The sequence below is a fragment of the Corythoichthys intestinalis genome, chromosome 9 (genome assembly GCF_030265065.1).
Source record: "Corythoichthys intestinalis isolate RoL2023-P3 chromosome 9, ASM3026506v1, whole genome shotgun sequence".
Taxonomy (NCBI): Eukaryota; Metazoa; Chordata; class Actinopteri; order Syngnathiformes; family Syngnathidae; genus Corythoichthys; species Corythoichthys intestinalis.
In genome coordinates this window covers 26,321,368-26,347,468 of record NC_080403.1, presented here as the reverse complement: position 1 = coordinate 26,347,468, position 26,101 = coordinate 26,321,368, and the positions used below count along the sequence as shown (strand labels likewise).

Below are 26,101 nucleotides of genomic sequence, written 5' to 3'. Positions count from 1 at the left end.
CAAACCGAATGGAATTTCATTCCGATTCACAGGGGTGGAATATTCCTTTTCCCAAACCGATTAGAAGTAAAATTATATCATGTAAACAGGGAAGCGGAATGGTGTCTGGTTGTGTTCTTTCTGCACATGCTCCGTACTGACGTGGTGACGTCACTTTGTGACGTAAGTAACGTCACTTGCAACATGGCTTCCAAGCACAGCGCACCTAATTGGAGTCCGGCGGAAAGATTGTATTTAATTCAAACTTTAAAAGAATTGAATATAATTGCTCGCTTAGACGGGCGTAAAACGAGGAACAGTGAACTATTTAAAAAAGTTCACGAGAGGTTACACGAAGCCGGAATAGACCGGAGCGTTGACCAGATTAGAAACCGGTGGAAAACCGGCTACTACAAGGCAAAAGAGCAAAACAGCAGAAGCGGTTACGACCCCACAAACACAACAAGTGGGTTAAAGTTAAAACAGCAGCACTCCGACGATCGATCTCCATGTTTTGCAACGTGATGCTTTGTTTTGATTAATCTGTGCATGTCAGACGGCAGTTGTCAAACGTCCTTTCGGAATAAAGGCAGTCACATGTAAACGCTGGATTGGAATAGATGAAGTGACATCTGAACAGCTGATCTGAAATTTCCATTCGGAATGATTTGAATCGGTATGAATAAAAGTCAGCATGTAAACGTGGCTAAAGTCAGCCTCTATGTCAAGGTCAATCGCCACGTTCATGTCAGCATTTTTCCCCAGTTCCTCGTCCTGCTTAGAAAGTAAGTTTATTAGTTAGCCTGACTTTTGTTTGTTAAGAGTTTTTGGATCACCATAGCCTTTGTTTTGTACTTTGTTTTTTGTTTGCTTGAATTAAATAATTTTTGCAAAACCTTTTTGCCTCGCTTCCCTTTCCCTGCACTTGGGTCCACTCACCACCTGCCCAGCATTCCTGACATTTAGGACGAAAAATGTTTGAGTAATTGTGGATTAAAACCAGACGAAGACACATTTTCAAATGACTTAAATATGACGAGGACTAATAACCATTTTCGTCCAAGAGACTAAGAGGGAAATTAAAAGGGCTGCCAAAATCAACACTGGTGTGTATATATACTGTATATATAAATATAATATACAATGATTATTTTAGAAAATTATATATACAGTATATATGTATATAATTACATGAAACCTTTCATCCACATATGTAGACATCACATTTTGGGTAATGTAGGCCACACTTTGTAATATTGTGGCCTACATGACTCAAACTGATTTCCACTCTTGAATGAGGAAAAAAAAAAAGACAATCTGAGTTATCTTAAATCTGATCACTGTCAGGTGTACAATATGGTCATATTTACAACTAGGTTTTTTTTGTCTGACTCTGTGTCTTTCAACACCCCTTCAATCAGATATACAGTAGAACAGATACAGTGTTAGCCTGTTGATACAACAACATGCTAGTGGAAATTTCCAAGCCGGCGGCAGAAATCTGGAGTTTAGACACAAAACCCGTCAAACAGCTTTCTGACAAAGATCGAGCCGCACCTAATAGCAGACTGAGGATCACAGCATTTTTCAACGGTGCATTTTCTAAACCTGAAAACCAAACAGCAAATATGTGTAACTAAAAAAAACAACAACAACAACAACAACAAAAAAAAGGTTTAATTGCAGAAACTAACAAAATACATTTTAATCCAGATATGTGCACTTGCAAAATGGGTGAGTTTTGGAAACAGTACAATTTAACTGATATACTGGTCCTTCTCAACCGATAGCAAAAATTTGTTACTCATCTGTTGCTTAATCTCATTTCATGAGATGAATTTGATCGTCTCAAATTCATCTCATTCTCTGCTTATTTGTTTCTGAGTTTGTGCCCCTAAGGGTACCCTTAGGAGCAAGTGATGAGTCAAATTGAGCAAAGACATCATTGAGACAAAGGAGATTGATTTGAGAAAAACACATTTGAGCAATATTCTAGAAGAGAAATTCTCGAAATTAAAAATGGAGTTATACTTGCACAGCACATTTCGGGCACTCAAAGCACTATGACACTATATCCTCATCTACTGCTGGTGACGCAACAACATGGGGTTCAGTGTCTTGCTCAAGGACACTTAGAGGAATTCATCAGGACAGAGGGTTGAACTCACAACTTTTGGGTTGAGGAACATCTTCTCTACCACTGAGCCACGCATGGGCTCAGATGCACTGTGCTCGATGTGACACGGCACATCCATGGAAAGCAACTTCAGAAACAGCGTGTAGCAGCAATGAAGAAAATTTATTACCGGCATATTTTCGTTCATTTAATAATTTAGATATTTCTTTGATATTTAAAAAATAAAAACTTGAAAATCGCTGGCATGTTGCCTGTGAGCCAGTAGTTTTAGCGAAACATCGTCAGCTAGCGTGTTGCCTGTTTTGATTACATCATCAAAAAGAGGACTAAGGTTCTTCACACTATTTTGTGGTAAACTTTTGGTCTTCCAAACCAAAAACCGATAATGCATTCGTAGCGGCCGATAGTTTTCGGCGCCAAATTTTTGGTCACATCTCTGATTTTCACATTGAACAAGATGAACCAAATGAACCAGATGTTATTTAATCATTTGACCAATGATAATATTTCCTCGGATTTTGGCATGAGATGAATGAAAATGTGTTTGGACATGTCAGAGCAGACACTACTCTTTCTTACAATGAAAGAATCTTTAAAATGAGCAATTGCAGACTGGAAGGAGATCAAATTGAGAAATATTTGTGAGTGGGACAATATAAGGTTGCTCTGCGAGATCAGTGAACGAGGCAGCTTTGAGGCAAGTTCAAGAAATAAAATACTTTGCTCATCCGTATCTTTTACTGAGGCCATGTCCACATGTAGCAGGGTTTTTTAAAAATGAGGATTCTGCCCTAATACGTCGGGGAAAAATAATTGCGTCCACACCTGCACGTTTGTGTAGAAAAAAGAAAAAAAACTTCCACAGCCGCCGCTTTCATTCATTTTTAAGTACATTCAAAACAATAAAATAATTGTCCAAAATACCCATTATTCAATAAGAAGCACAGCAAGAGTTTGTAAAAAAAAAAAAAAAAAAAAAAAAAAAAAAGGAAGCAAAAAAGCGCCTATTTGATATAGCCTGCTTTAAATCTGTGTGCGCGTGTGGATGATAGGTCAAACCGTAGAAAAATATCTTCTTTTTGCCAAATACCTTGCTACGTGTGGACATGGCCCGAGACAGTACTGAGATCGTGACTCCAAGTAAGGAGATAAAATTGAGACACATTTGAGATCAACACAAGTACTCATAGTTGTCTCTTTGTGAGATCTTGAAAGGAGACAACTGTGAGACTTTATTGAAAAATCGTGCCAGTAGAACTAGAACTATTCTCAAGACCTTCTAATGTAATCCTCACTATGAAACTTACTTCTCATGAGACAAATTTGAGAAAACTGAGAAAACCACTCTGGTCCCGATTATTGCTGATTCATTTCTCAGAGATGTAAATAAGACATAAACAAGATCTCATTTTCAATTTTGCTTTGCTATGGGGAAAAATGAGCATATTGTGATAAAGTTCATTATTTTCTGTAATGTACTGATAAACATTAGACTTTCATATATTTTAGATTCATTACACACAACTGAAGTAGTTCTAGCCTTTTATTGTTTTAATATTGATGATTTGGGCAAAAAAGTCAAGAAAAACCAAAAATCCCTATCTCAAAAAATTAGCATATCATGAAAAGGTACTCTAAACAAGCTACTAACCTAATCATCTGAATCAACGTATTAACTCAAAACCCCTGCGAAAGATTCCTGAGGCTTTTAAAAACTCCCAGCCTGCTTCATTACTCAAAACCGCAATCATGGGCAAGACTGCCGACCTGACTGCTGCCCAGAAGGCCATTATTGACACCCTCAAGCAAGAGGCTAAGACACAGAAAGAAATCTCTGCGCGAATAGGCTGTTCCCAGAGTGCTGTATCAAGCCACCTCAGTGGGAAGTCTGTGGGAAGGAAAAAATGTGGCAGGAAACGCTGCACAACCAGAAGAGGTGACAGCACCCTGAGAAAGATTGTGGAGAAGGACCGATTCCAGACTTTGGGGGACCTGCAGAAACAGTGGACTGAGTCTGGAGTAGAAACATGCAGAGCCACCGTGCACAGGCGTGTGTGAAACAGCGGAAGAAGCGCCTGACCTGGGCTACAGAGAAGCAGCACTGGACTGTTGCTCAATGGTCCAAAGTACTTTTTTCACATGAAAGTAAATTTTGCATGTCATTCGGAAATCAAGGTGCCAGAGTTTGGAGGAAGACTGGGGAGAAGGAAATGCCAAAATGCCTGAAGTCCAGTGTCAAGTACCCACAGTCAGTGATGGTCTGGGGTGCCATGTCAGCTAGTGTTGTATCGGTCGCGAACGATTCGTTCTTTTTGAACGAATTGTTTGGGTGAACGAGACCGAACTAATCACCATCTGCACTGATTCGTTCTATGAAGTTGGTGCTTGTTCACTGCGTGGGAGGGCGTTGAGCAAGCGGCAGCGTCTTCTGACATCGCACACGACCAATCAGACGCCAGCCTCATCGCGGGCTGGGGAGGGACCGGAAACAGAATCAGCGCGTATGTCACTCACTTCCACGTGTGGCCAATCAGCAGCCAGCGTGCAGGCAGGGGGGCAAGACTGAGTTTTGTCACTTCCCGTTCAGTGACTCGGTCCTCCGGCTCCTGACCTAGCTTGCTGCTAACTTGACTTTCCAGCAATGACTATGCGGTGAACGAATCAAATAATGAAAGGAAAGGACTTTGTCACATATTTGTTAACGTGGAGCCTATCAAATGCAGCTCTAAAAGACAAAAACACCACACAAATCTAGCGAGCATGGTTTAGTGTACTACTTTTCTCCACAGACTCGGGACTACCTATTACGACATACTATCAAATTTACAGTAATTTAAAACACGGGTAGCTACGAGGCAAGCAAAAGCTGAGCTGCGGTCGCGTGACGGCAATGAAGGAGGCAAAGAACTGTCACTATATGGAGGCTTCATGGCAGCGATATTTACCTCATATGTGCACAGAAAAAAAGAATATATAGTATGATCACCATAATACTGATTTGCAATTAAACGGTATATACATGTCCATTTTTTCCAAGTGTTTTATTTTTTTTTTCGTGTCAGATGTTGGTTGGTTTTACAAATTATGTCAATCCGTCCATCATGTGCTACTCAAGCGCCCCAAAACAACGCACATGGACACGGGAGATGTCGCAGTATGTCTACATTTTTCTTATCAGACTAATGAGAGTAGAAAGGCGATATCGTAAAGAGCAAACAATTTTCTCGTCAGCATTTGACGATCTGAGATGCGGGGACGACAGGGGAGCTGACCGGATTATTTTATTTATTAATACCAGTGCTAAAATTCAATACGATCACCATAATACTGATTTGCAATGAAACTATATACATGTCAATTTTTTCCGTGTTTTTTTTTTTTTTCGTGCCAGAGCGTGTCGGTTGGTTTGACAAATTATGTCAATCCGTCCATCATGCGCTACTCAAGCGCCCCAAAACAACGCACGCGGACACGGGAGATGTCGCAATATGTCTACATTTTTCTTAACAGACTAATGAGGGTAGAAAGGCGACATCGTAAAGAGCAAGCAATCATTTCTCGTCAGCATTTGACGATCTGAGATGCGGGGACGACAGGGGAGTTGACCGGATTATTTTAATTATTAATACCAGTGCAAAAATTCAATACGATCATCTTAATACTGATTTGCAATTAAACTGGCAAATATCAAAATGTAGTATCGTCTTTATTTCAGAGCAGCACATTCGACAACTAGCTATTTACACTTATATTTTTAACAATAGTGACTAAAAATAATAGTGATGAGCATAAAAACAAAAATACAACAGAGCGAGATGTAAATATGATGTGTTGGTCGTTCCATATTCAGAAATTAAACTTTCGATTTATTTTTATTTTCGTGACAGCAAGCATGCTGCGTTGGCTGGTAGCAAGCAGCATTGTAAATGTGATCAAGAACATGCTAATGAAAGTCCGTGCGCCCCCGACCCCAACCCCCCGCTCCCCCCACAAAAGGAAAATGTTTAACCGTGTGTTCAATCGAAATGCAAGCACGAGCCATGACTTTGAGCCCATAGAACTAGGACAGACGACGCGGAAGTTCTCCCTAGCTTTTGCAGCAGCGGGAGGGCGACGAGGCTGTCTGTGAAAGCAGAATGATATCGCCTGTCACTCATTTCTGAAACTACGACGAGTGGTCAATGTGCAAGAGAGGGAGGGACCAAGCAATGTCACTTCCCGTTCAGTTATACTGCGAAGCGGTCTTTGGTGATTCGTTCGGCAACGTCACTTCCCGTTCACTAACCGAACGATTCATTTGGGCGGGGAGGGAGATGAGGGGGGCGAACGATTCGTTGAACGATTCGTTTGAACGAATCTTTTTACTGAACGATCCGGAATGGATTCGTTTACTCAAGTGAACGACAGATCCCGTCACTAATGTCAGCTGCTGGTGTTGGTCTACTGTGTTTTATCAAGCGCAGGGTCAATGCAGCTAGCTATCAGGAGATTTTGGAGCACTTCATGCTTCCATCTGCTGAAGAGCTTTATGGAGATGAAGATTTCCTTTTTCAGCACGACCTGGCACCCGCTCACAGTGCCAAAACCACTGGTAAATGGTTTACTGACCATGGCATTACTGTGCTCAATTGGCCTGCCAACTCTCCTGACCTGAACCCCAAAGAGAATCTGTGGGATATTGTGAAGAGGAAGTTAAGAGACACCAGACCCAACACTGTGGATGAGCTTAAGGCCGCTATCGAAGCATCCTGGACTTCCATAACACCTCAGCAGTGCCACAGGCTGATTGCCTCCATGCCACGCCGCATTGAAGCAGTCATTTCTGCAAAAGAATTCCCGACCAAGTATTGAGTGCATAGCTGGTATAATTAATTGAAGGTTGACTTTTTTGTATTAAAAAACACTTTTTTTTATTGGTCGGATGAAATATGCTAATTTTCTGAGATGGGGATTTTTGTTTTTTCTAGACTTTTTTGCCAAAATCATCAATAAAACAATAAAAGGCTTGAACTACTTCAGTTGTGTGTAATGAATCTAAAATATATGAAAGTCTAATGTTTACTAGTACATTACAGAAAATAATGAACTTTATCACAATCTGCAATTTTTTTTGAAAAGGACTAGTATTTATAGCTTGTAAAGTTATAACTTTGTTTTTTGTCCTTGAGTTTTGTGGCCTATGTTGAGGACTGTAAAAATACAGTCAAATACAAACTTGCTGTTGTTGAATTTTCAAACTTGTCGAGGTCCCCAAAAAGGAAAAACAATAGACCTGGTTCCAATTGGGCGTTTGCATCATGTAATTAAATCAAGAATCCAGAAGGACAATGAAGGGGGAAAAAATAAGAAACCCTCCCAAAAAATTCAAGACGATGAAGGGTAGTAATAATTGCTTACAGAAAAGTACAAAACATTGACTGTTAGATAATGTTGTTTGAGCTAATCAATGTCAATATTTTGAAGTCCCCAATTATTAATTACTGGGTGATTAATGGCTTCCATTTTTTGGCACTTTTGTGCAAACCAAAAAGCAAACCAGAACCAGCTGGTTGTTGCAGGAGCCGCCAGAATCAAACAACAGGGGGCTTAATTCCCATTCTTCTTGTCCTACCAAACCCAACAAGGTCTCAATTCACTGAGAGCGCTTCCTGTCTCCCGGCTCAGCTGAGCGGGCAGCAGGCGAGAAGCCAAGATGTGGCCGTAACTTCATTGGTTCAAGCGCTGACACACTCCCTTCTTTTTTTCACCGGGCCCTCAAAAAGTGCACCCCTACACTACCAACACTGGCCGCGTTCTAAGAGAAGTTGAAAGTCATGAAACAGGCCAGGAAAAAATTGCACATTAATGTAAATGTTGCCGTCAACCTTTCCCATGACCCCTTCACCATTGTTCCAGCAAACACTGGCCAAAGTTATCGCCTTGAGCATTTCAGTTTGTAATTGTTGAGTGAGCTAAGAGCAGGAACTCTTCAGTGTACCTCACTAATCCCTGCTAACCAATGAGACAGTTTAATGTATACCAACACAGACTACACTCCATTCTTCTTTACAGGTGTGAAACCCAATGCCCGGGGGCCAGATCTGGCCCACAGGATCATTTTGTGTGTGGCCTGTGACAGGAAATCAAGTGCTTTGAGTTTCTGAAGAGTTAAAAAAAATATTCAAATACTGTACAATTTTTATTGTCCTCCATAAAAAAAATACAATTTTGATAGTCCTCTATAAAAGATCATGAATCAGAGAATTTCTATAAATATATGTGTATGTATATATACAATATATATATATATATATACACACACACACACATATATATATGTGTGTGTGTGTATATATATATATATATTGTATATATATACAGTAGGGAGAACAAGTATTTGATACACTGCCAATTTTGCTGGTTTTCCCACTTGCAAGACATGTAGAGGTCTGTAATTTATATCATAAGTTCTCTTCAACTGTGAGGGACGGAATCTAGTACAAAAATACAGAAAATCACATTGTATAATTTTTAAATAATAAATTTGTATTTAACTGCATGAAATAAGTATTTGATACATTACCAACTAGTAAATATTATGGCTCTTAGTTCTTTTTTAAGAACCCCTCCTGTTCTCCACTCATTACCGGAAGTAACTGCACCTGTTTGAACTTGTTACTTGTATAAAAGATACCTGTTCACATGCTCAAACAAACAAACTCCAACCTCTCCACAATGGCCAAGACCAAAGAGCTGTGTAAGGACATCAGGGATAAAATAATAGACCTGCACAAGGCTGTGATGGGCTACAGGAAAATAAGCAAGCAGCTTGGTGAGAAGGTAACAACTGTTGGAGCGATTATTAGAAAATGGAAGAAGTTCAAGTTGACGGTCAATCTGCCTCGTTCTGGGGCTCCATGCAAGATCTCACCTCGTGGGGCATCACTGATCATGAGGAAGGTGAGGGATCAGCCCAGAACTACACGGCAGGACCTGGTCAATGACCTGAAGAGAGCTGGAAACACAGTCTCGGAGAAAACCATCGGAAACACATTACGCTGTCATGGATTAAAATCCTACAGCGCACGCAAGGTCCCGCTGCTGAAGCCAGTGCATGTCCAGACACATCTGAAGTTTGCCACTGACCATCTGGATGATCCATAGGAGCAATGGGAGAAGGTCATGTAGTCGGATGAGACCAAAATTGAACTTTTTGGTCTAAACTCGGCTCGTCGTGTTTGGAGGAAAAAGAAGGATGAGTACAACCCCAAGAACACCATCCCAACCGTGAAACATGGAGGAGGAAACATCATTTTTTGGGGGCTGCTTTTCTGCCAAGGGTACAGGACGACTGCACCGTATTGAGGGGAGGATGGATGGGGCTATGTATCGCCAGATCTTAGCTGACAACCTCCTTCCTTCAGTGAGAGCCCTGAAGATGGGTCATGGCTGGGTCTTCCAGCATGACAACGACCCAAAGCACACAGCCAAGGCAACTAAAGAGTGGCTCCGTAAGAAGCATCTTAAGGTCCTGGAGTGGCCTAGCCAGTCACCAGATCTGAACCAGATAGAAAATCTATGGAGGGAGCTGAAAGTCCGTGTTGCCCGGCAGCAGCCCCGAAACCTGAAGGCTCTGGAGAAGATCTGCACGGAGGAGTGGGCCAAAATCCCTGCTGCAATGTGTGCAAACCTTGTCAAGGACTACAGGAAACGTTTGGTATCTGTAATAGCAAAAAAAGGTTTCTGTACCAAATATTAAGTTCGATTTTTGTGATGTATCAAATACTTATTTCATGCAATTAAATGCAAATTTATTATTTAAAAATCATACAACGTGATTTTCTGTTTTTTTTGTATTACATTCCGTCCCTCACAGTTGAAGAGAATATATATATATGATATTGTGAAATCGTAATTAAATATTAAGAAGCGCATATTGTTTTTAGATCCGTGTTTTTGTTTTTTATTATTAATTTTTTACTTTACTTTTTCTTGTTTTATTTCTACACTTAAAAACACAAATAAATACAAAAGTTAAAAAAATATAATGTAAACATTAAAAAAAAAAAAAAAAAAAAAGATATAAAACAATAAAAAGTGTGGACATTTCCTTTCTTTCCTCTTTCCTAAAGTTTTTTTTTTAAATTCCCCCAAAAATATTTTCACGTTTACCTTTTTTGTGATCTTAAATTAAAAAATGCACATAAATAAAATCTGTACGATTAGTTGTCAGTCAGTTATTGCCAGCAGTCCTAATTCACCCACCAAAGGAATCCATAAAACTCTGATGTGATGTGGCGAAGACGAGTTTGACAACTTTGTTTGTATTGTATTAGAATTTAATTAAAACTTGGCATACAAACTTGGAAAACAAATGATTGGCTGTCTTTTTTAACAGGTTGCAAAAATTCAGGGTCAGCTTTGTGGTTTTTGTTGAGCACCTAATTCCTTCTTTTTAAGCATTTCACAACTTGAATTTCAGTACAGGTAAGGCTATGTCGCTCAATTTAGCCTTTCTTCACATTGCACCAATGCCTGCTATTAGAGTTCAGTATTTTCATGCATAGTTTGTCAAAAGGAGATCCTGTTTTTGAGAATATTGCCACAGATAGTGTCAATTATACTAAGTGTCGGAGCAGTGTGACGAATACTACTAGCCTTCATAATCCTGCTGGCAAATGTGTTTTCGTTCCAGGTCAACACAAGCAAAATGGTTGCAGAAGGGGTTAAAATCTTGCACACATCATCCACGACAAAGGGAGATCATCTCAGCCCACTCCTCATCATTATGTCCATTTGGAAACATGTCACTCCCGCCTGCTACCTCGGCAAAAAACAGACTGTCACACGGCATTAGCTGTTTGGCCAAGCTCACCGGACCATGCAGGCCGATCCCAGTGAGGTAAGCTTGGAATGAAGCAACCGGGGGAGGACATGCAAAGCTGCTGTCCTCTCATCAAACTCTCTGTTCTCCAATTAGGACTCTCACTGCATCCTGAGTCATGAGCCTCATGATGAGTTGATTACCAGATTACACTAATATATTACTGCATTTACACTTGCAAACATGTTCATTTTAAGCAGTGTAATCATTTTGTTTTTGCATCACACTTCATTACCCCGCTCCTACAATGATTCAAACACAAAGGGAGGGAATGAACACATGCTTTTAATTTCCTTCTTATAGTGTTGTCGCCTTTGCCTCCTTTCTACTCATACAGCCGCTCATGGTGGACGTGCTCAGTGTCCAACGACGACTCACCATCATCCCCTGTGAGTCATTGACGAACGCCAGACACTTCTCACTGGTGTGTCTCGGCACCTCTGCTGTCCCAGACTCTCCAAATAGAACCTACGTGAGTGGGCACGCTGTATAGTATCAAGTGACCTCCTCACATATACTGATTGTACATACAAATAGTTTTCCCTCTCAACACGGACACAAACCACTTCTTGAGAGCAAGCAAGGCAAAAAGAAAACTTTAATCGGCTTCTCAGCGATGGCTTGCTGTGCAGAATCACCTCAGTTAACCTCCAGCCAAATGTGCTTGATGTGAGGAAGAAGAGGAAATAAATGGCTATACAGTAAAGTGGAATAGTGCTAAAATGAGCATGAGAAAATAATGGATGCAAACATGCTGTCCAAAAATTGATTACCCCTTCTAATTTCTGATGAGTGTAATTTTTAGGATGGATTTACTCAGATATTTTTAATCGCTAATTGTGAGGAATAGAAAATTCCACACACAAGTGAGACTGTTGTTTTGGTTTTTTGTATTTTTGGGTGAACAGGTTTAACAAAACAAACAAACTACTGGGAAATGTTTAACGCATTTCAGGAATGAAGAAGTACTAGGACGGAAATACATTGCTTATTAAAGTGTCTTTGATGGATGGATTTTTAAAATATATACAGTATAAATTTTATTTGTTAGCTCTTGATGGGGCAGCTAATGGGTGAGGGTACTCAAATATTTTTTGTTCTTAACACAAACAGTTAAATTTCGTGGGAAACCAAAATGAATGAAAAATGGTTGTTGTTGATGTCTTTAATGTTGGCAAAAATGAATATTAACTGATTGGCTGCCATTGATGGAGCTCGGCGTCCAATTAATATGAAGTGAGGGGTGCCAGCGAATGAATCATTCCCTACCAGTTAAAATGAACTGGACGTCTACTAATGATAGTCATTTAAAGTGCCTGTGACAGCATAAAAATAATCTTAAATAGCATTATTATGTGAATTAGAATCATATTTTGAGACGATTCGACTATATACAACAATTTGGCAAAGCACAGATGACGAGAAATTGGGTTTTTAATCTGCAGTTCAGCCCCTGCCTGTCATTATCGCGCTCTAGCTCCAGCTGGAGGATTACGTCGGCAGGGTCACAATTTCATCTGATTTAGAATTCAGCCCATTGAGGGGAAATTATTCAGAACTAGGAAAATGCGACGAAGAGAGAAGCAAAATGTCATTGTTTCAATCCGTCTACTCCAATACTTTTACAGGATATTCTTTTTATCTAAGTATTTTTCCCCAATTGCTAAATAAATAGTATGGTCATGACAAATAACAGTCTTGTGCTAAATGGAATATGAAATATTAAAAATGCATTTATCCAGTACGACATGGCAAAATTACTCCATAATGGTCAAAACTGTCGACTTCTTGCACCTCCCGAACGATATTTTATGCCACCGGTGTTAGTCCGGCTTTTGTCATTTCCCTGCCCCGGCTTCAGAGAGTGTAAACTAACCAGGAAGCGTGACAGCTAGCCGACATGCTAACCCGAACTGAGCGGCTTTTCAAAGTCTTATTCTCGCCTTTCGAAGCGAAAACTCACACACAACTACCCCGGAACATTTTACACGGCAGCGGGTTTTCGATTGTCTTCACGGATCGGCAACCCCGCCAGCTGCGAGCAAGTTACAACTTGTTGTTCCCCTGCTGCGGGCAGGAGAGCTCGTTTGCTGGAGAAGCAGCTGGAGAATGATGCCAGACAAACCGGCCGACGTCGGAGAAGCGCGTAGCTGCCCCAGCCCAACCCGAGGATAGTGGTCTATTGCCAGGCACACGAAGAGGGCAGAGAGGGCTGAAAGTCTGGACGATATGGAGAACCGCACGACCATAGGCCGAGTATAGACCCTACCCACCGACGTCACAAAACCACGTGCTCGCTGTATGGTTCCGCCCACTTGTCCGTCATTTTGTCTCTGTATTAGCATTGGTTTCAATTGATCGAGGAATTTAAAATGCATTTCATGGAAGACCCGGTGCTTTCTGATGCCGTAAACTCACTGGATGTGTTGCATAAAAGGCGTTATGTGGAAAAGCTTCGTTCTATACAGTCGCCAGATCCATATTTGATGCCCAAATCGATGTTTTTCGACCCACTGTCTTCGCCCTGTCTGCCTGACATCTGCTACGCTGATATTATCTTGTCCACACAAAATCAGCCTATTCTCACGAAAATTTGAAAAACTTCAAGAGCTTGGAGGCTTATAAATACTTCGTTGCTGGTTGGGTGAAACAGGTCCTCGTCCACGAAAATTCGGCAGGAATCTATCTTGTGCTTGGAAAGGTGAGTTACGAAATTTTCAATTCAAAATCTTTTGTTATTGCTAACATCCACTGTCAAGTCTAATGTATTTCATGTCGTTTGTCAATGGAGTTAAGGCTTTTAATGTTTATATGGTTTAGCGATAGCACTCTCACTACATACATACGTGTATGTTGTCGGCGATTAACCTAGCAATGATCTTAATTGTGGTTATTTGTCAGCCCAAAACCCTCTAAGTATATCTTAAATGCATTTTACCGGATATAAAATGACTACTACATAGTCTGTGGTGATTTTTTGGTGTCCAGTTTTCACGTCGAATTGCAGCCGTCCATGTCGCTCTCCTCTTTGGATCCCTCGGAATACGGTAAAACTTCAAGTCTCTCCTTCCATCTTCTCTGTTAGTGCAACCAACAGCCACACACGCCTTCACCATTTTGATTATTAATGTTAAGGAGCAGAAAAACACGCCGTAAATAGGAGGAATGTACGTAGCCGTAACAGGTTAACACTATGTTTTGACGGACAATTGGGCGGTACCATTCAGGAGAGCGGAGTTGTGACGTCACGTGGGTAGGGTCTATAGCGCTCTCCCGGCAGCCACATGAAGAGGACCGAGGGGGGTGTGGGTCAAGCCGCCGGTCGTTGGCCGAGTGGCATTCCCGGTGGACAAGGAGAATTGTCAGCCACAAAATGCAAGCCACCTCCGTATTAAAACGTGTGACATGATCCCAGTATTTGACATAATACAAAACACGATGTCTGCTCACTTCCTCGTAAATCCAATGGTCCCACAGTTGTCAGACTTGTTATGGCCAATCTCATGGTGGACGGGAACTTTTTGAAACCCAAAAAGGCTCACACGCCTCTCCCTGGTGCTGCAACAAAACCCTGAAGCACATTTAGCTTGCGTGATGTGAAAAATAAACGAATTAATTCACAAAATCAGCTGAATCCACAGTCCATCTGCATGCTATAAAACAATGCTGTATTGTGAGATGCTGACCCGGGTGATGTCACATTTGTATCCGTCCTCAACCCTCGACTGGAGCTGGAAGTCTATTATTTTCATGGTGCAGGATTCAAAAAATTGAATAAATAAAATGATCGCTTCCACACACATCCAAGCGGTCCATTACATTCAGGAGCATAAAATACCGCGTCAAAAATAAAGTAAATATGCTTTTTGCTTTCATAGGCACTTTAAACTTAAAGCAACAGGATGCAAACAGCCACATGATTGGACATCGGCCATGTCAATAAAAATGCCCAGAACAACTTTTGTAGAAAACAAAGTCAAATTCTTTATTGCTAAATTAGTCAACCCTTTAGAGGAAAGTCACCGGTACTTTTTCTCACTGGCAAGCGAGGAAATTGACAAGAACTGAGCCAAAATCACCAAATTTGCACGGGAGCTTCAGCTCCAAACAAACACTTTGTTAGGCCTTTTATTGCCAATTCAGCCTCCCAGAAAACAACCAAAACACTGCAGCCTTGTTCCTTTCTGCACACACATCAGCGGACACTACAAAGCACGTTGTAACTTCTTTGGCGAGAATCCTATTATTTTGATCGGCTGTGAGGGAATTGAAGTAATGAGGGCTCATGTGTGAGAGGAAGCTATGAACTGTGCTGCTTCCAGCCACCTTTAAAAACTCACTGAAAGTAAATCTGAAAAATCGAGCATTACAGTTTTTAGCTACACCACAGATTAATCACTTTTAGAGACATAAATTAATTATCCCTGTGATTTTAACTTTACCAACTTTACATTAGTGTTGTTTTAGTAATGCTATAATGTCACCAGCATTGTTTGATGTTGAACAGGCAGATGTTGCAATTAGAAAGGGGAGGTGGTGCTGTCACATTTCCATTGATGTCATTGTGAATCAAACTGAACGTAAATTCCTGTAACTGCACCTACATAAGAAATTCATTAGACATTCGACTATTTCCTGTTGTTCCATCATCATGACAGCTCAGCAAAATGGTCATTAAAACAACAAAGCCAGCCGTAGTTAAGAGCACACATACTGATAATTATGCCTAATTTTACAATTTTTTTCCACGCGCACTGATGTATAGGTCGCACCCTCAAAAACGCCCTTCAAAGGCAGATTTTCCTTTGCGCTCATGTAAAATAAGCTTTCCCGATTTTATGATTTCCATGCTCAAGTATTAGTAAGTATTTAGATTACGTCACATCTCTTTTTTTTTTTTTGCATTGTTTGGAGTCTATCTGAGGTCGTTCTCGAGAGGGGATGTCTGCCGCGACTCAATCAGACTAAATATCCTTCTTCACAATAGTCATGGATGCTGTGAAAACACGATGACGGGGGGAACACGTAAGCCAGTCCTGAACTAATAAGCAAACTTTGATGAAACAGTTCAAAAGGCATCAAGGTGCCAGTCCGGTCTCTGTTTACAATGTTGTAGACAAGGATGAAACGCAAACACACTGAAGAGGAAGCAAAGCAAGGCAGGCCGGCCGGCCTTTGACTGCAGGAATTTTCATTGTCTGGGCTAAACAATTGCCTTCATTCCAGGTTGCTATTTTAAACACTTGTTGTTGTCTCTGTGAGATGACATAGGAAGGATATTTTATATTAACGTGACCTGAAAAGAGAGCAGATATTATTGTTTGAACCTGTAAGATTAAAAGAAAATGTTAACACAACAGTCACAAATCACTTTAAATGCAGATAATTTTGGGGTGCATTACTTCTGTCTTCGTGGTGTGGCTTGGGCTCAAATTTGTCAACTGGTTAAACAATGTCGCCCCTCTGTGGTACTCTAATGTAAATGCAGCACTGATCAGTTTTTGTTTTATTGTTCATTCATTCATTCATTTTCCATGCCGCTTTATCCTCACGAGGGTCATTGTTTCAAAATACAGTACTTATTAGCGTATCTTTATGTGGAATTTATTCCATTCCAATACTAAACAGTCGTTTTATTGCATTTCATTTATTTAAGTTTTGTTTTTTAATATTGTAGCAGATATTAGGCTTGCAATAATTTTATATCGTTTTGCAACTAATGACAAATAATATTTTAGTATTGTGTTTTTATCTGACATTTGTTTCCCAATTAGTGGAATATTGTTCCAAGTATGACCGTGATTTGTTGTTATTATATTTATTTATTTAAATGGTCAGAATACATATATTGTCAGATAGGATACAAAGTACATTATATTATTATATGTTGCAAGACATGACAATTTTTGTAGTGTTTTTTCAAAATGCAATATAATGATGTTATATCAAAAGATGGGATTCCTTTTACATATGTGATACATTACAATCTCATTGTGTGAATATTGCAGTATGGATATCGCAGCAATACAGCATCTGTATTGTTTATACAGTTACATTATGTATGTTCATAAGGTGCTTTCATAAATATTCATCAAAATCAAAGCTTAATTCAATTATTAGTATTTCATTGATTGCATTTTGATCCTCTTTTTATTTTTATTTCGTTATTATTATAATTAATTATTATTATCATCTAAATGACCATTATTCTAAATTTGGCAAAATTGTCTGTTCAGACAAAGCTTGAATTTGTGCAGTGTGATTAATGTGAACAGACTGACAAAAGTATTTTAAAAACATACATTTAACGCATAAACTGTAAATCTGTTAACAATATAGTCAATAGTAATATAGTCAAATATGGGTGTGGTGCATATAACTAAGCATAATTCAGCAAAATTTACACAGGTGTCCAGAAAATGTCTTTACGGTTTATTAAATGTGTTATCAATGCAAATGAATAAACAAATGTGTGGGTATGATTACATCGTAGGTGCAGGTACTGTTTTTATTTGTTTGTTTCATCATTTATCACACCTCCATATAAGCACCGTATGTTCCCAAATTGTAAAGTGACTTTTGTAATAATGAAATCAAAACATTGCACAGGTTTAAAATCCTGTATTCTGCAGGCCTCGAAACCCGGACTCTAAAAATCTGCCTCGAGCGGGGTCAGCTGAGTACAGTGTTCATGTCGTGTCAGGGGACCAATAAGCTTAATTAAGTCACGGCCCAACCAAATAAATCGTACTCTGATGAATTATTCAGGATTTGTGAGCAAATGATTGCGACCCCTACCCCCCTTTTCCGTCTCCTCTTCCCGTTTCTCATGTTACAAGGCAACTATATGACAGCTGCATAAACAGTGTTTTGTTAGCATATTGTGTCAATAAATGTTAATCAAAACAAAGCTGCTGCACGTTTTTCTTGAGTAAGATTTATGGTAAAACATGATCTGACATACGAATGGTTCCAATTACGAGCTTTCTTGTGGAACGATTTCAACTTGTAAATCAAGGCATCACAATTTAGTCTGTATGCTCAGTGTTTAGTACGGCACCTTTAAACGTTGCCATAGAGACCAAAACGGCGCTTTGACAGGCCTTGTAACAGGAGAAGAGGGTTGAGCGAGAAGGGGGCGGGACCCCATTACCCGGTGCTCTTCCGCTCATTGGTAGCTTCTGTGTCACGTGACCACTGTGGAATGCAAATGCAAAAAAAGTTCTGCCATTGCTATGCTTCTGCTGGCGTTTAGCGGTTCTTCGGCGGGCCAGAAATGGAATACGTAGTAGGCTGAACGAAGGGGACACAACACCCAGAAGGAAGGGCGACCCGTTGAGCCTGACGACAACGGTAAATGGGTGGCTTATTTGGTTAAAATTTTAATGTTACGGATGGCTTTCTCGTACGCTTATGTGCTGGAACGCAGGAGGCTGCCTCGCTAGCTAAAACATCCGATCCCAAGTTAAAACGCTACTATGTCTTGTTTTTCCTCAATGCCCCAATTTCGTGGGCTCATGTTTAGTCGGTCGTGTGAAGGAGTTCACAACGTTACGCCTCGAATGAAAACAAACGCAGGAGGGGGGGACATAAATTGAGCTGTCAAGCTCGGTTGCATCGCACAAGCCCCCATTTGCTTGCCTTGTTATTGGCGTTTGCGGGGAACATAAGTGCACCCGCGACGTCACAGGAGCTATTTTGACAAGCATGTGTCAAAGCAGCGTGGCCGTGGCCCTACACTAACCTCGCGTTGAACTCCCACCCCGTTTTACATTCGCGATGCACATGTGGGTCAACCACGTGACTGCAGTGGAAAGTGGCACTAAAAGGCCACAACATTGCATCCACATTTCTGACGTTTATGGACACAGTAGTTCATGTGTTAAGACTTGGACTTTTGCAACTAGTTGTTGGAGCGATGTGAATCTCCTTCTGGATTGTCAAGGTGCCCTTGAGCCAGGCGCCCATCTCTCAGTTTATAAAAGGAATGAAAAGAATTGCTGTGAGCGGGAATGTGCTGGTAGCAGACCCATTTATATTATATTTTTATATATTATATTGTATTTATCATTGACATAACGCCCATAAAACTAATTCATGAGAGAGCTACCACTGCTGCTCCACCTGAACATCACTGCATTGTGAAGGTGGTAGCAGTCAATTACATTTGTGTATTTGATGTCACTATGACGTACTGGATGGATTTTTACGAATTGCTACATGTTATGTACTTCCTCAATCTAAGTACAAATAAGGCTGAGACTTGAGTGGAACAACACTTCTTTATTCAGTGAGCCTCTCACCACATGTGCACACGACTCATCACTTAGGTTCCTTTTTACCATAATGCCACAGCAACAGACGGCGCACAACTATGGCAACAGCAGTGTGATACAGTATAAATGTTACATCTCCTCCCCCTCACATAACATGTCCCACAAATAAACACAAAAGAACCTCCATTACTATAAATCTAATCTAGCAGGTGGTCACCTGTCATGTACAGGATAACAACGTTCAACAGTCACTTCAGATTAGTGATGCACGATAATGCATTTTTCAGCCGATACCGATAACCGATAATTTCCTCCTCGATCCAAGCGATAACTGATAATGTCAAGCCGATAATTTTATTAAAGATTTATGTAAAATTTTAAAGTATACACAAGAGAAAATATTGCTGTGCAAAAATAATATTGCTCTTTTTTTTCAACATCAAATGTGAACAAGTAGTAGTAGTAGTAAATTCCAACATCTAAATAAAGACAAATAAATATTGTCTGACATTGTGTAATTGTCTGACATTGTGTAATGGTAAACTTTTGGCAACAATTACTTACAGAGTAAATACATAAGTTGCACAAAAATGGCTTTAAAAGTATGCCATTCCTAAAGTATAACATTACTACACAGCAAAAACACAGCTCCTTAAGACTAGTTAAAGTCCCTTGTTTTCAGTGTAAATCTATTGGAAATAAGTTAAATTAACTGGCAGCACTTCAAGTATATTTCACTCAGATTTCTTGAAGAAAAATGGCCAGCTGAAAATAAGATTAACAGCCTTATTTTAAGCAATAAATTATTATACATAATCCTAAAAAAAAAAAAAAAAAAAACCTTGTCAGAAATGTTCTTTATTCAAGAATATGTATGGTTCAAAACATTATTTGAAAGCAAGTTTTTCTTGATTTAGGTGAAAAATGACCTTATTTTTTTTTAGATGTTTGGGCTTAATAAGAACAAATTGCAATATTTAGTTCAAGTAAGTGGAATAATCTGGCGCATTCAACTAGTCTTCAACACTCAAACAAGATGGGGAAAATTATTTGACTAGATTTAAGAAGAATGATCTGATTAAGACGTCATAAATTTAAAGCGTACTGAATGCATTACTGACTGGATGACTTCTTTGTGTCGTTTGGTGCATGTTACAATTATCAACTAACCACTGTGCCGTCATGATAAACATGGTTTGTTGACATCACCTGTGTAAATGTCAGTGGTAAAACTGATGTGATCGGCATGTCTTTCACGAAGAATCGTGGTCGTATAAACTGCATTATTTTTTCATCCAGGGGTTTGGCTATCGGGTCATTTCGGGAATTTGTGCCTGTGCCCTTCAGTCCGCCCGGCTGCCAAATTAGCACCCGTGCCAGGCCTCTGTCTCGAACCGGAGTGGCGGCGGCAGCTAAGTTCGTACCGGATATCCGCCCGCTCCGGCCGACTCGCTGCGGCGCATTCGGTGCATGGCTCTGCTCTCATGCTCTACCTGCCTAGGGCGAGGCGGCGGCCTGCCGGACCAGCGGGCTCCATCGGAAGAGAGCTACTTGTCAACTATCGATCTCGTGAGGTGTTTAGCCATAGATGGGAGTTTACCACTCGCTTTGGGCTGCATTCCCAAACACCCCGACTCCGGGAGGACCGCAGCGTCTCTGTATTGTCACAAGCCCCGTAGCTTCCTTTATAGTTTATTTGTTAACAATAGCTTTAGCATTCGTGCTAGCAGCAGCCTCATATTCGTTCCAGAAATCATTGTGATGCAGTTTTAAATGGCTGCTGGGTTAGTGCTAGTGGTGTTCAATGAGGACGCTTTCTTTAGGCCTTGAGGAACTGTTTTTGTAGATGGCGAGAGCCACACTGGAAAAGCAACGCACGCTAGTGAGAGCGCCTCAACACTGATGTGTAACACCGCCTCCTCTATGACACCGTACTCCTAAACCCCTCCTCCCACAGGGGCTTCAGAGAGGGGAGGGGTTGAGCAGGCGGCAGTGAAGAAGTTGAGAAAACTGCTTGGTTGCGCACATTTGGAGGCTAAATCAAGTATATAATTATCGGATTGCATTATCGGTTGATTTTTTTATTATCTGTATTATCTGTGTGACGTCATAATTGCCATTATCGGCCGATAATTATCGGTAGCCGATATTATCGTGTATCTTTACTTCAGATTTTTCACTTGTGGAAACAGGTTCCAATACCATAGCAAGTTCTATTTCTGCATTGTTTGAGTTAGACACAATTACTGCATGATTGTTTGATTTTCACACCTCCAGTAAGCTAGACATTTCTGGTATAATTACAGTGCTATATCATCCCAAACACTAGACCGTTCTGGAGTAGTGCCTGGTGTTGCCAACAAGTGATCCACACGGCGATGACAAACACCATCAGCTGTCTTAACTGCGTAGGAAAAAGGGCAAATTTGAGAAATAAAGGTGGCAGGGGCCCACTTTTCCTTACTCTGATAACTCCGGGCCATAACAGCTTCACCGGGTGCAAAAACTCGGTTCTTGGAATGCAGGTCTCTGTACTTGACTTGTTTCTGTTGATCCATTTGAACAGTGTCCCTCATGGTTGGTGGTTTCAGCAGATCCATGCCAGTAGTTAGCTCTTGAGAAAACAGGCCCGCTGGCGATACCTTGGTAGTTGCATGCAAAGATGTTTGGTATTTGAGGAGAAATTCGTGTAGTCTCTGATGTAGTGTACCTTGCCCTTGTGATGCTTTGAGAGCATGTTTGAGGGTCTGCAGACTCTGCACAAACCTCTCTGCCAAGTCGTTGGTTGCCGGGTGATAGGAAGTAGACTTGATGTGATGTTGGCCTTCTGGAATTCAACCATTTCTTTTGACACAAGTTGGGGTCCGTTATCTGACATGAGTTGTGCAGGGACTACGAAACGGCTACACATCTCTCCTATCTCCTCAATTGTCTATTTATTTGGCCATCACTATTTTTGTCTAGCTGTCCATGCTTCTGAAAAAATCTAAATGATTTCCAACCCTTCCATTTTAGATGATTCCCAGCACGCATTATGGCACAACAAAATGTAAAAGTAACATTCAAAGTCTATGTTCTGTGATATTTATTTCTTCGGTGAACACCAAAAATCAACTCAGGTGTGATAAGGACATTACCGAAATACGCAATGAAGTCAATCATTTTAGGTCACAGCCAGGATTTTGTGTAAAATCTAGACTCATTCATTTTCTGTACCTTTCATCCTTCCGAAGGTCATTGGGGTGGTGGAGCCTAGGAGTGGGAACCTCAGGGCACCTCACGATACGATACGATTCGCGATACAAGGCTCACGATAACGATTATATCACGATACAGCGATTATCGATATATTGGTCAGAAATTGGATACATGACATTCTACGATACAACTGTTGAAACGGAAAAAAAAGGAAAAAAAAAAGATATTTAAAAATAGAAAAAATACTGTTTAAGTCATTTATTAAACAGTGACACCTTTTCTGTGCAACATTGCTGTAAAATATAAATCTACTGCAAATTGTGCCCCTGCACATATAGAGGAAACCAACCACGACCACTGATATCGCTTGGAGAGATCATGATGAATTGCACCTTTAATTTCTTTAAAGTTTTAAATCTTTAAAAAAATAAATAAATAAAAAGTGCCGTAGGTGTCAGCAGTTGAGCTTGGAGTGGGGCAATGATAAAATTGGTGGGTCTTTTCTTCGTATATGACCTTTGTTGCTTGGTTTGAGCACTTCCACTATCTGCTTCAGCATTTAAGATGTCAGACTTGCTCAGTCACAGTCTTCCTCACCTTAAAAACAACAAAATAAAACAAACAATATTAGCTACTTCATAGCGTTTGAGTTTAAATCCTGATTTTTTTTTTTTGTGTTGGAAGTATTGAATTAAAAAAAATATGAATTGAATGTATAGAAATTAAAAATTCAATAATTACCTATTATTAATATGTAGGCTACATTAATTATCATGCACATCACTTTATATATCTTGGAACCTATTCAAACCATTTTTATAGCTTATTGTATCAAAATGACAGTAATAACAGTTTGTGTAGTAAACTAGATGGAAATTGGTTCTCAAATAATATCAAATAAATCGGTAAATTCATGTGGGCTTGTTCGATATTCATTTTCATCCAGTTTAGGGTCCTGGTTTATTTTATATTATTCAACACCAAATGTCATCAAAATAATACATGTGAATTAAAAAGTCAATTACATTGCAAAACTTTCTTACCTCAAGTGATGAAAGCGAAGCTCACAAACTCCCGTGTCCACTACGTCACCAGCTCCCAGTGAAACTTATTTTTCTTAGACAATTCTTGCATACAGCAAAGTCCTTGTTCACCTTACTTCCTTTCTTGTTGGTGTAAAATCTAAAGTGTGTCCCCATGTGTGATTTGTAGCAATATTTTTCTCATTTTTTCCTCCACCGTTCTCACGGAGCTTTTTTATTTTTTCAACCCACATGGAGCGTCCTCTCTTCTTCTCTAGACAACTTGTGCGCACTTTACCCTCACCGCCACTCCCGAGCGCCCCTAGTGGACCGCCAAGGAATTGCTCAACAAACATTGAGCAGTTTACAGCATCCATACTCCATTGTATGGCCAATATGTTAAATAAAAGTATCGATTCTTGGCGGGAGCATATCGATAACCCATCGGGTTGCAAAATATCGCGATATATCGCTGTATCGAGATATTGTCACACTCTTAGTGGAGCCTATCCCAGCTAGCTATGGGCTAGAACATACAGTGGGGAGAACAAGTATTTGATACACTGCATACTTGTTCTCCCCACTGTAGATCTTGAGCCATTCGGGCCGGGTCGGGCCCAACATGTCAATTATTTACGTTCGGGTCGGGTCAGGCCGACTTTCTCTCTCTCGCTAACTTTTTTTTAATAAATATATAATCATATATTTATACTAAAACGATGTATGGATGTTAAACTAAGGAATACTTGTCATAAAATAAATAAATTGGATAAAACAGAGAAGGCGCTCTGCATGCCTGCGCACATAAATGCCGTGGCCCCACCCTCTTTTTAATCTTCCTCTCCCGCGCTGGCGCCCTCCGCGAGTCCGCATCCTGGTATTTCCTTTTCAATATGAAGCAGCAAGGAGTGAAAAACAAAGTAAAGACGGGGGACTTGAAAAGAAAAACATGCACCGTGGTAGGAGTGGGGTATGAAAAGGCTTCAAATTGATTGTTGAAGATGCTATGCAGAAATCTGTGTCGGCTTCGCTGAATGTAAACAAATGCGGCGCTTTGCTCTCATATGAAAAACTTATTTAACTGTGTTATTTAGTTGTGTAAATGCATTTATAATGATCAGAAAAATATGTAGACTATTTAAACATTGAGTAAACTTGCATTTTTTTCTGCCAACTCGAAGAGATTAAAATAAATGTCTAATTCCCTACCAGCCTGATGGAACAGACACACAAATATAAAAGATATAAATGTTTATTGAATATTCATCTTACAGTCTTGTTTAACTGGGAGAATTTGTGACGATAGACAGGCTTTAATTTCTTATCATTATGCACAGGCATCGTCACAAATGTGATGACACAAAACGCAACCACGCATCGCATGCCCGCATTTCCTCCTTCTCCTGAGTCCTTACAAATAAAACATTAAATTTGGGGGGTTCGGGCTCAGGCCTACAAATAAAACATAATTTTTTTTTTTTCCGGGCTCACGCCTACAAATAAAACATAACATTTCGGGTTTATTCGTGCTCGGGCCTGCCAATCAAGTTAATTGATCGGGCTGGGTCAGGCTTAAATACCCGCGGGCCGGGTCGGGTCGGACTGGATTTTTTTAAGCCCGATCTAACCTCTACTATGGGCAGGAGGCGGCGTACATATTGAACTGGTTGACAGCCAATCACAGGAAACATGTAAACAAACAACCATTCACGATCACACCTATGGAGAATTTAAAGTGTTTAATCAGCCTAACATGCATATTTTGGGATGTGGTAGGATGCCGGAGTGGCCGGTGAAAACCAACGCTTGGATTGAAACCTTCATCTCGGAACACTTAGGTGGACGCGCTAACCACCATACCGCTCTAAGGCTCATATTATGACTAATTATCCCAGGAGTCAGCAACCCAAAATGTTGAAAGAGCCATATTAGTCCAAATAAACAAATACGTCTGGAGCTGCAAAAAATTTAAAGCCTTATATAAGCCTAACAAATAGCCCCTTTCAGACTTATATCCCTGTAAATTCCTGTGTAAGGTGACGTGGGATTTACCCGTATCATGTCTTTCAGACATGGAGAGGTGTCCCGGGAAACACCTGGGGTTGACACTTTCAGACCTGTCCCTTGTTGGCGACTCGAAGCTCTCTGTGCACGGAGAGCGGCTGGCAGGATTTTAAAACCTGGACATTACGTAATTTTTGGTGGGCATCGGCAACAAAATAAACCACACATTTCCAAAGATGAATGATGGACTGTCTCTTCCTCAGCTGTATGATCCAGTGCAATTTAATTTCGTTATGTTTCCAGTTAATTTAGCTATTTCCAGTTTGCCGTGTTGATAATTGCGATGTTTGTTTACTGCTTTTCGTCTCACTGCGAAGAAAGAAGAAATGACGATCGACCCGCCATGATATTTACGTCATCAGCCTTCTCGCTGTGACCCCGGAATTAAACACCTGCTTTCACAAATGCCACGTCCCGGTTAGTCCCGGACATTAGACTAGAACACAACCCCGTAAATGTCCGTGTCATCTCTGTTTCAGTCGACCTGGGAAATTGCTTTCACACATAAGGACTACCCGTTTTAAATCCTGGGAATTAACCGGAGTTCCGGTATGTATGAAAG

The 26,101-nt window shown here is 40.4% G+C and overlaps 1 protein-coding gene across 1 annotated transcript in view; it reads left to right on the top strand.

Annotated features, from left to right (window-relative positions):
- The first annotated feature begins 18,184 nt into the window (after positions 1-18,184).
- Positions 18,185-26,101, top strand: part of phc2b (polyhomeotic homolog 2b (Drosophila)) — a 160,159-nt gene continuing 152,242 nt past the window's right edge. The window contains exon 1 of the mRNA XM_057844923.1: positions 18,185-18,332. The gene's annotated coding sequence lies outside the window, so the exon portion shown is untranslated. The remainder of the gene's footprint in view (positions 18,333-26,101) is intronic.